Raw genomic sequence first — 7,835 nt, 5'->3', positions numbered from 1 at the left:
TCAGACCAGGGAAGGTGGAAGCAGCACAAGGAGCCAATCAGATCTGATGCAGTATTTTTACTAAAACGGGACATGAAGATATTAGGAGAGTGACAGATAACAGCTCATAAGCGTGCTACTTCTCCTTTCACTGTCCAGTCAGTTGCTGGGAGGAGGACAATTATTGTACATATTACCTAAATCTGAACTCCAGGATAATTAAAAATGACCCCTCCTCCACTGCGAGGGTTAAATAATGCTCCCTTGTGTCTAGGGTAGCGGAAAACAAACTTTTTCATACTCAATCCCCTGCAGGCTCCCTCCAGACTTTAAGCAGTTCCCACAACCTCTTCTCCCCTACAGAGGAGTGTAGATGGAACAGAGGAGTAGAAGAGAGCGCTGCTGGAGCACAGGGCAGTAGAAGAGAGCGCTGCTGGAGTACAGGGCAGTAGAAGAGAGCGCTGCTGGAGCACAGGGCAGTAGAAGAGAGCGCTGCTGGAGCACAGGGCAGTAGAAGAGAGCGCTGCTGGAGCACAGGGCAGTAGAAGAGAGCGCTGCTGGAGCACAGGGCAGTAGAAGAGAGCGCTGCTGGAGCACAGGGAAGTAGAAGAGAGCGCTGCTGGAGCACAGGGCAGTAGAAGAGAGCGCTGCTGGAGCACAGGGCAGTAGAAGAGAGCGCTGCTGGAGTGCAGAGGGAGTAGAGGAGAGTGCTCCTGGAGCGCAGGAGAATAGAGCAGTGTGTAGGGAGAGTAGAGGAGAGCACTGCTGGAGCACAGGGGGAGTAGAGGAGAATGCAGGGGAGTAGAGGAGAGTGCAGGAGAGTGCAGGTGAGTAGAGGAGAGTGCAGATAGAGTGCAGGGGAGTAGAGGAGAGTGCAGGGGAGTAGAGGAGAGTGCAGGGGAGTAGAGGAGAGTGCAGGGGAGAAGAGGAGAGTGTAGGTAGAGTGCAAGGGAGTAGAGGAGAGTGCAGGTAGAGTGCAGGGAAGTAGAGGAGAGTGCAGGTAGAGTGCAGGGGAGTAGAGGAGAGTGCACGCAGAGTGCAGGGGAGCACAGGGGAGAGTGCAGGAGAGCGTAGGGGAGTAGAGGAGAGTGCAGGTAGAGTGCAGGGGAGTAGAGGAGAGTGCAGGTAGAGTGCAGGTAGAGTGCAGGTAGAGTGCAGGTAGAGTGCAGGGGAGTAGAGGAGAGTGCAGGGGAGTAGAGGAGAGTGCAGGGGAGTAGAGGAGAGTGCAGGGGAGTAGAGGAGAGTGCAGGGGAGTAGAGGAGAGTGCAGGGGAGTAGAGGAGAGTGCAGGGGAGTAGAGGAGAGTGCAGGGGAGTAGAGGAGAGTGCAGGTAGAGTGCAGGGGAGGAGAGTGCAGGTAGAGTGCAGGGGAGGAGAGTGCAGGTAGAGTGCAGGGGAGGAGAGTGCAGGTAGAGTGCAGGGGAGGAGAGTGCAGGGGAGGAGAGTGCAGGGGAGGAGAGTGCAGGGGAGGAGAGTGCAGGGGAGGAGAGTGCAGGGGAGTAGAGGAGAGTGCAGGGGAGTAGAGGAGAGTGCAGGGGAGTAGAGGAGAGTGCAGGTAGAGTGCAGAGGAGTAGAAGAGAGTGCAGATAGAGTGCAGGGGAGTAGAGGGGAGTGCAGGGGAGTAGAGGAGAGTGCAGGTAGAGTGCAGGGGAGTGCAGGGGAGTAGAGGAGAGTGCAGGGGAGTAGAGGAGAGTGCAGGGGAGTAGAGGAGAGTGCAGGGGAGTAGAGGAGAGTGCAGGGGAGTAGAGGAGAGTGCAGGGGAGTAGAGGAGAGTGCAGGGGAGTAGAGGAGAGTGCAGGGGAGTAGAGGAGAGTGCAGGGGAGTAGAGGAGAGTGCAGATAGAGTGCAGGGGAGTAGAGGAGAGTGCAGATAGAGTGCAGGGGAGTAGAGGAGAGTGCAGATAGAGTGCATGGGAGTAGAGGAGAGTGCAGGTAGAGTGCAGGGAAGTAGAGGAGAGTGCAGGGGAGTAGAGGAGAGTGCAGGTAGAGTGCAGGGGAGTAGAGGAGAGTGCACGTAGAGTGCAGGGGAGTAGAGGAGAGTGCACGTAGAGTGCAGGGGAGTAGAGGAGAGTGCACATAGAGTGCAGGGGAGTAGGGGAGAGTGCAGGAGAGTGTAGGGGAGTAGAGGAGAGTGCAGGTAAAGTGCAGGGGAGTAGAGGAGAGTGCAGGGGAGTAGAGGAGAGTGCAGGGGAGTAGAGGAGAGTGCAGGTAGAGTGCAGGGGAGTAGAGGAGAGTGCACGTAGAGTGCAGGGGAGTAGAGGAGAGTGCACATAGAGTGCAGGGGAGTAGGGGAGAGTGCAGGAGAGCGTAGGGGAGTAGAGGAGAGTGCAGGTAAAGTGCAGGGGAGTAGAGGAGAGTGCAGGTAGAGTGCAGGGGAGTGCAGGTAGAGTGCAGGAGAGTAGAGGAGAGTGCAGGGGAGTAGAGGAGAGTGCAGGGGAGTAGAGGAGAGTGCAGGTAGAGTGCAGGGGAGGAGAGTGCAGGTAGAGTGCAGGGGAGGAGAGTGCAGGTAGAGTGCAGGGGAGTGCAGGTAGAGTGCAGGGGAGGAGAGTGCAGGTAGAGTGCAGGGGAGTAGAGGAGAGTGCAGGGGAGTAGAGGAGAGTGCAAGGGAGTAGAGGAGAGTGCAGGGGAGTAGAGGAGAGTGCAGGTAGAGTGCAGGGCAGTAGAGGAGAGTGCAGGGAAATAGAGAAGAGTGCAGGCAGAGTGCAGGGGAGTAGAGGAGAATGCAGGGGAGTAGAGGGGAGTGCAGGTAGAGCGCAGGGGAGTAGAGGAGAGTGCAGGTAGAGCGCAGGGGAGTAGAGGAGAGTGCAGGTAGAGCGCAGGGGAGTAGAGGAGAGTGCAGGTAGAGTGCAGGGGAGTAGAGGAGAGTGCAGGTAGAGTGCAGGGGAGTAGAGGAGAGTGCAGGTAGAGTGCAGGGGAGTAGAGGAGAGTGCAGGGGAGTAGAGGTGAGTGCTGCAGGAGCCAATGAGAGTAGAGAAGAGTGCTGATGGAGCGCAAGGGAATAGAGAGTGCTGTTGGAGTGCACAGGAGTAAAGGAGAGCTCCGACTGTCAGGGAAATGGAGGATTGGGCAAATAAAACTGCTTTTCTTGGACTCCTAGACAAGCATTTAACCCTTTCATTGCAGGGCAGCCCCACTGCAAGAGAGTAGACTGAAATAGGTAGCAATGGAAGCCTCTCTTCTAGTGACCTGTCTTTCTGGATACCTGGGTTCAGATGTCACAGCTCTCCAATGGAAGTTAATGAGCTGTAAATCGCAGCATGTGACTGCGGCCGTGAATTAATGAGGCAATTAGGCAGAGGTTGGGAAACTCCAAGCTTCCATCCATTGACAGCTTGCTGACACAGACCTCAGGCCTATTTGTTTGTTCAGCAATGGCCAGCAGATGTAATCGCCATCACAGGGATCTCATGCACATTTCTGGAAAACGGTGAAATGTTTTGCCGTAGAATATCTGCACCACACACAGCTCATTTCAGATCGCCGACATTCCACTCATCTGGCCTCACATCTCCCTCCTGGGCTTTCCCCAGATAAGTCACAAACCTTTGTGCTTTTGTTTTCCTCTAAGATGGTGATAACAAACACAACGGCAAATGTCTCCGTAATACACGGCTAAGCTGGAATTTCCAGTCCCAGATCCACAAGACGTGGCGTCTCGGGAATCTAAAAAAAGCACCTGCTGCATGTATAAACCTGAGGAGCGAATTGCGCAAGCAAATCCAATGTTCAGCCAATCACTAGAAGCCGGTGGCGTAACCGAGGTCGTCATCTGATGAAAATCGTTAACATTGGTTAAGAGCAGCAGTTTGTATTGGTTGACCTCCCTTCCTTTACCCCCGGGTCACATCTGTGCAGGTAGTGCCGCTGCGGATCTGCATGAAAATCCACCACCCGCACAGAGAATTGCGGACCCGCGGGCGGGTTCCATTAGTTCTAATGACGCCGCCCGCACTGCGAAACGCAACCGTTCTGGGAACTGAGGGTCCTGCGCGGGCTGCGTTTTCCAAAGTAGTGCAGGGACTTATTTCCCTGCGTGCCACGGGAGTCCATTCAAATGAATGGGCTCTCGTGCCCCAACAAAACGCAGCCCGCACGGCCGCATAGATGTGAACCGGGGGTAAGACGAACAATCCCCTCTGAGTGATCGATGTATATTGCAGACATTTCACAAACTTGTTGCAGGATCCTTCCTGGTTGTGTTCTGAAGAAATGGCCGTTTGTTCCACTATGACCTTTACTGACTGATTCTGAATGGGCGGATCTGGTTCATTATAATCACCAGGAGCACTCTCAGGGTTCTAATGAGAAAAGCTGCAGTGTCTGCATCCCTTTAGATGCATTTAACCCTTGGAGGGTATCTCATCAAAACTGAAATTCATATTGAAGGGGAGGCCTAAAATCTGACTTGGCGCAGACTTCTTGGAACGTCAGCGAGCCAATCACACAGGCAGGATATGACCGCTCGGGGCAGGATAGGACATCTAGGGACATCCTGTACATCTGCATCCTTCGGTGAAGCTGCAGTGGCAGTTGGTAGTAGGCAGCGCAAGTGCAGGGATGTTGAACTCATATCGCCCGACGCCTGGGACATGTAGTTCCGGGCGTCGGGCAGTTAGTTTTTTATTACCTATAGCCCTGCTGCGGGCAAGCTTCCGATTGCTTCCACACAGTGCCAGCCCCAGGCGGGGAGGGGAGGAGATAAACAGCGCAATGTTGACATTATTACGTTTAATTTGCCATAAAGCCCCTTTTTGTTTTTAAAAGCCCCCAGCATTCCTAAAATCACCTCCAATTTAAATACAGTTTTGGTTAAAAAAATTTTTTTTTTTTTTTATCAGGACATGTAGATTGTCATGAGGGACAAGTAGATTGGGACACCGATTTAGTCCCTGGACAAGCGGGTTTTTCAAAAATTTCCACACCCTGCAAGTGGCAGAAACGTTTGGGAGGACTACAGTGAACTGCTGGCTTCCTATCTTTCTTAGACTCCCATGGAGACATTTTATAGAGAAAGTATTGTGAAACGCACACTTCAACATGCTTGGAGGAGCAAAGAGTAAAACCCAGGGGCCCTGCCTGCAGCCCTGGGGACACTGCAGACACTACTCTATGTCCCTAGTCTAGGAATACTGAAACATATCCACGGTCTCTGACCATCCTCTGCAGCGTGTCCACCGTCTCTGACCATCCTCTGCAGCGTGTCCACCATCTCTGACCATCCTCTGCAGCGTGTCCACCGTCTCTGACCATCGTCTGTAGCGTGTCCACCATCTCTGACCATCCTCTGCAGCGTGTCCACCGTCTCTGACCATCCTCTGCAGCGTGTCCACCGTCTCTGACCATCGTCTGTAGCATGTCCACCATCTCTGACCATCCTCTGCAGCGTGTCCACCGTCTCTGACCATCCTCTGCAGCGTGTCCACCGTCTCTGACCATCGTCTGTAGCATGTCCACCATCTCTGACCATCCTCTGCAGCGTGTCCACCGTCTCTGACCATCCTCTGCAGCGTGTCCACCATCTCTGACCATCGTCTGTAGCATGTCCACCATCTCTGACCATCCTTTGTAGCGTGTCCACCATCTCTGACCATCCTTTGTAGCATGTCCACCATCTCTGACCATCCCTGACCATCCTTTGTAGCATGCCCACCTTCTCTGACCATCCACTGCACCATGTCCACCATCTCTGACCATCCCCTGTAGCAAGTCCACCCTCTCTGACCATTCTCTGCAGCATGTCCACCCTCTATGACCATCCACTGCAGCATATCCACCCTCTCTGACCATCCTCTGCAGCATGTCCACCCTCTCTGACCATCCACTGCAGCATATCTACCCTCTCTGACCATCCTCTGCAGCATGTCAAACCTCTCTGACCATCCTCTGCAGCATGTCCATGATCTTTGACCATCCTCTGCAGTATGTCCACGATCTTTGACCATCCTCTGTTGCATGTCCACCTTCTCTGACCATCCGCTGCAGCATGGCCACCCTCTCTGACCATCCTCTGCAGCATGGCCACCCTCTCTGACCATCCTCTGCAGCATGGCCACCCTCTCTGACCATCCTCTGCAGCATGGCCACCCTCTCTGACCATCCTCTGCAGCATGGCCACCCTCTTTGACCATCCTCTGCAGCATGGCCACCCCTCTCTGACCATCCTCTGCAGTATGTCCATGATCTTTGACCAGCCTCTGTAGCATGTCCACCTTCTCTGACCATCCACTGCAGCATGGTCACCCTCTCTGACCATCCTCTGCAGCATGGCCACCCTCTCTGACCATCCTCTGCAGCATGGCCACCCTCTCTGACCATCCTCTGCAGCATGGCCACCCTCTCTGACCATCCTCTGCAGCACGTCCATGATCTTTGACCATCCTCGGCAGCATGTCCACCCTCTCTGACCATCCACTGCAGCATGTGCAGTCTATGACCATCCTCCTGTGTCATACCTGTAAGTCATTGACAATATCCCGTTGAATGTCTGCTGTCTCTGACATCGAATATTCACTGAATACTAAAGGTGACCCTTTGGTGATGTCAGGAGACACACTTGAGGCCCCCCATCAAGAAAGGTGGCCACTTCTAGAGGGGAAGAACAATCACACCAGTACTGCTGCTCCTTCACTACCCAATCACAGGCTGGGGAGGATCATGGACCAGCCAGTGCAGTATACAAAGCTCCAAGACCTGGCTGTGCTATGTGGAAGGGATGTCTGGATTGCAAGACTAGCTAAACAAAACAAATGCCTACAGCACACAACCCAGAAATGTATTTTATTGAATATTTAGCAACATTTGTCATTTATCTGAAAGTCGTCGGGAAGGAGTGCAGATTAGCCGCATAACATATGAATGGACATTGGGGGGGTAAGATGCGGAGGACACATAGGACGCAACACAGGAAGACACTTAACTGGAAAACCCCGGGCGGATTCTACAGAACAGGGAGTGAAAGGAGAAGAGCGTTTGATTGGCTTTGATCCCGGCATGGTTTATTTTCTAGGAATCCCATCATTCCTGGTAAGTCCACAGAAAAAAAAAAAGGAATCTGAAGAGGAAACAGATATGTGTGGGCCGCTGCAAAAATACCTGAGCCGATCTACACACCTTTACTGCCAACTGCACCTTATAGCTGAACTTATAGCCGATTCTGCACATTGCACCGCGTTTTGTGGACTGATTTCGGGGTGTTGTTAACTTAACCATTTCAATACCGGGCAATTTTACCCCCTTCCTGCCCAGGCCATTTTTCAGGTTTCAGCGCTCTCACACTCTGAATGACAATTGCGCGGTCATACAACATTGTACCCAAACTAAAATGTTATCATTTTCTTCACACAACTAGAGATTTCTTTTGGTGGTATTTAATCATCGCTGGGGTTTTTATTTTTTGCTAAATTAACAAAAAAAGACCGAAAATTTTGAAAAAAAAAACACATTTTTCTTTGTTTCTGTTATAAAAGTTTGTAAATAAATAATTGTTCTTCATAAATTTAGGCCGAGATGTATTCTGCTACATGTCTTTGGTGAAAATAACCCAAATTAGGATGTATTTTTAGTTTGTAGGAAAGTTATAGAGTTCACAAACTATGGGATAGATCTGAAAATTGATCAATCCTGAAGTACTGACAGCCAATCTAATTTCTTGAGGTCCATGAATGTCAGAACAGTACAGATATCCCCCAAATGACCCCTTTTTGTAAAGTAGACAGTCCGACGTACTTCATAAGAGGCATGGCGCGTTTTTTGAAGTTGTATTTTTTTTGTCAAAAATATTTCGGAAACTTAAAAAATTTTCACAATTTTTTTTACATACTGTCACCAGTGCAGTACAGCGTCATCATATAACTGGCATG

This window comes from Staurois parvus, unplaced genomic scaffold, assembly GCF_062004578.1.
Source record: "Staurois parvus isolate SC_StPar_1 unplaced genomic scaffold, SC_StPar_1.0 ptg001329l, whole genome shotgun sequence".
NCBI classification, from domain to species: domain Eukaryota; kingdom Metazoa; phylum Chordata; class Amphibia; order Anura; family Ranidae; genus Staurois; species Staurois parvus.
Note: the sequence above shows the minus strand (reverse complement) of the source record.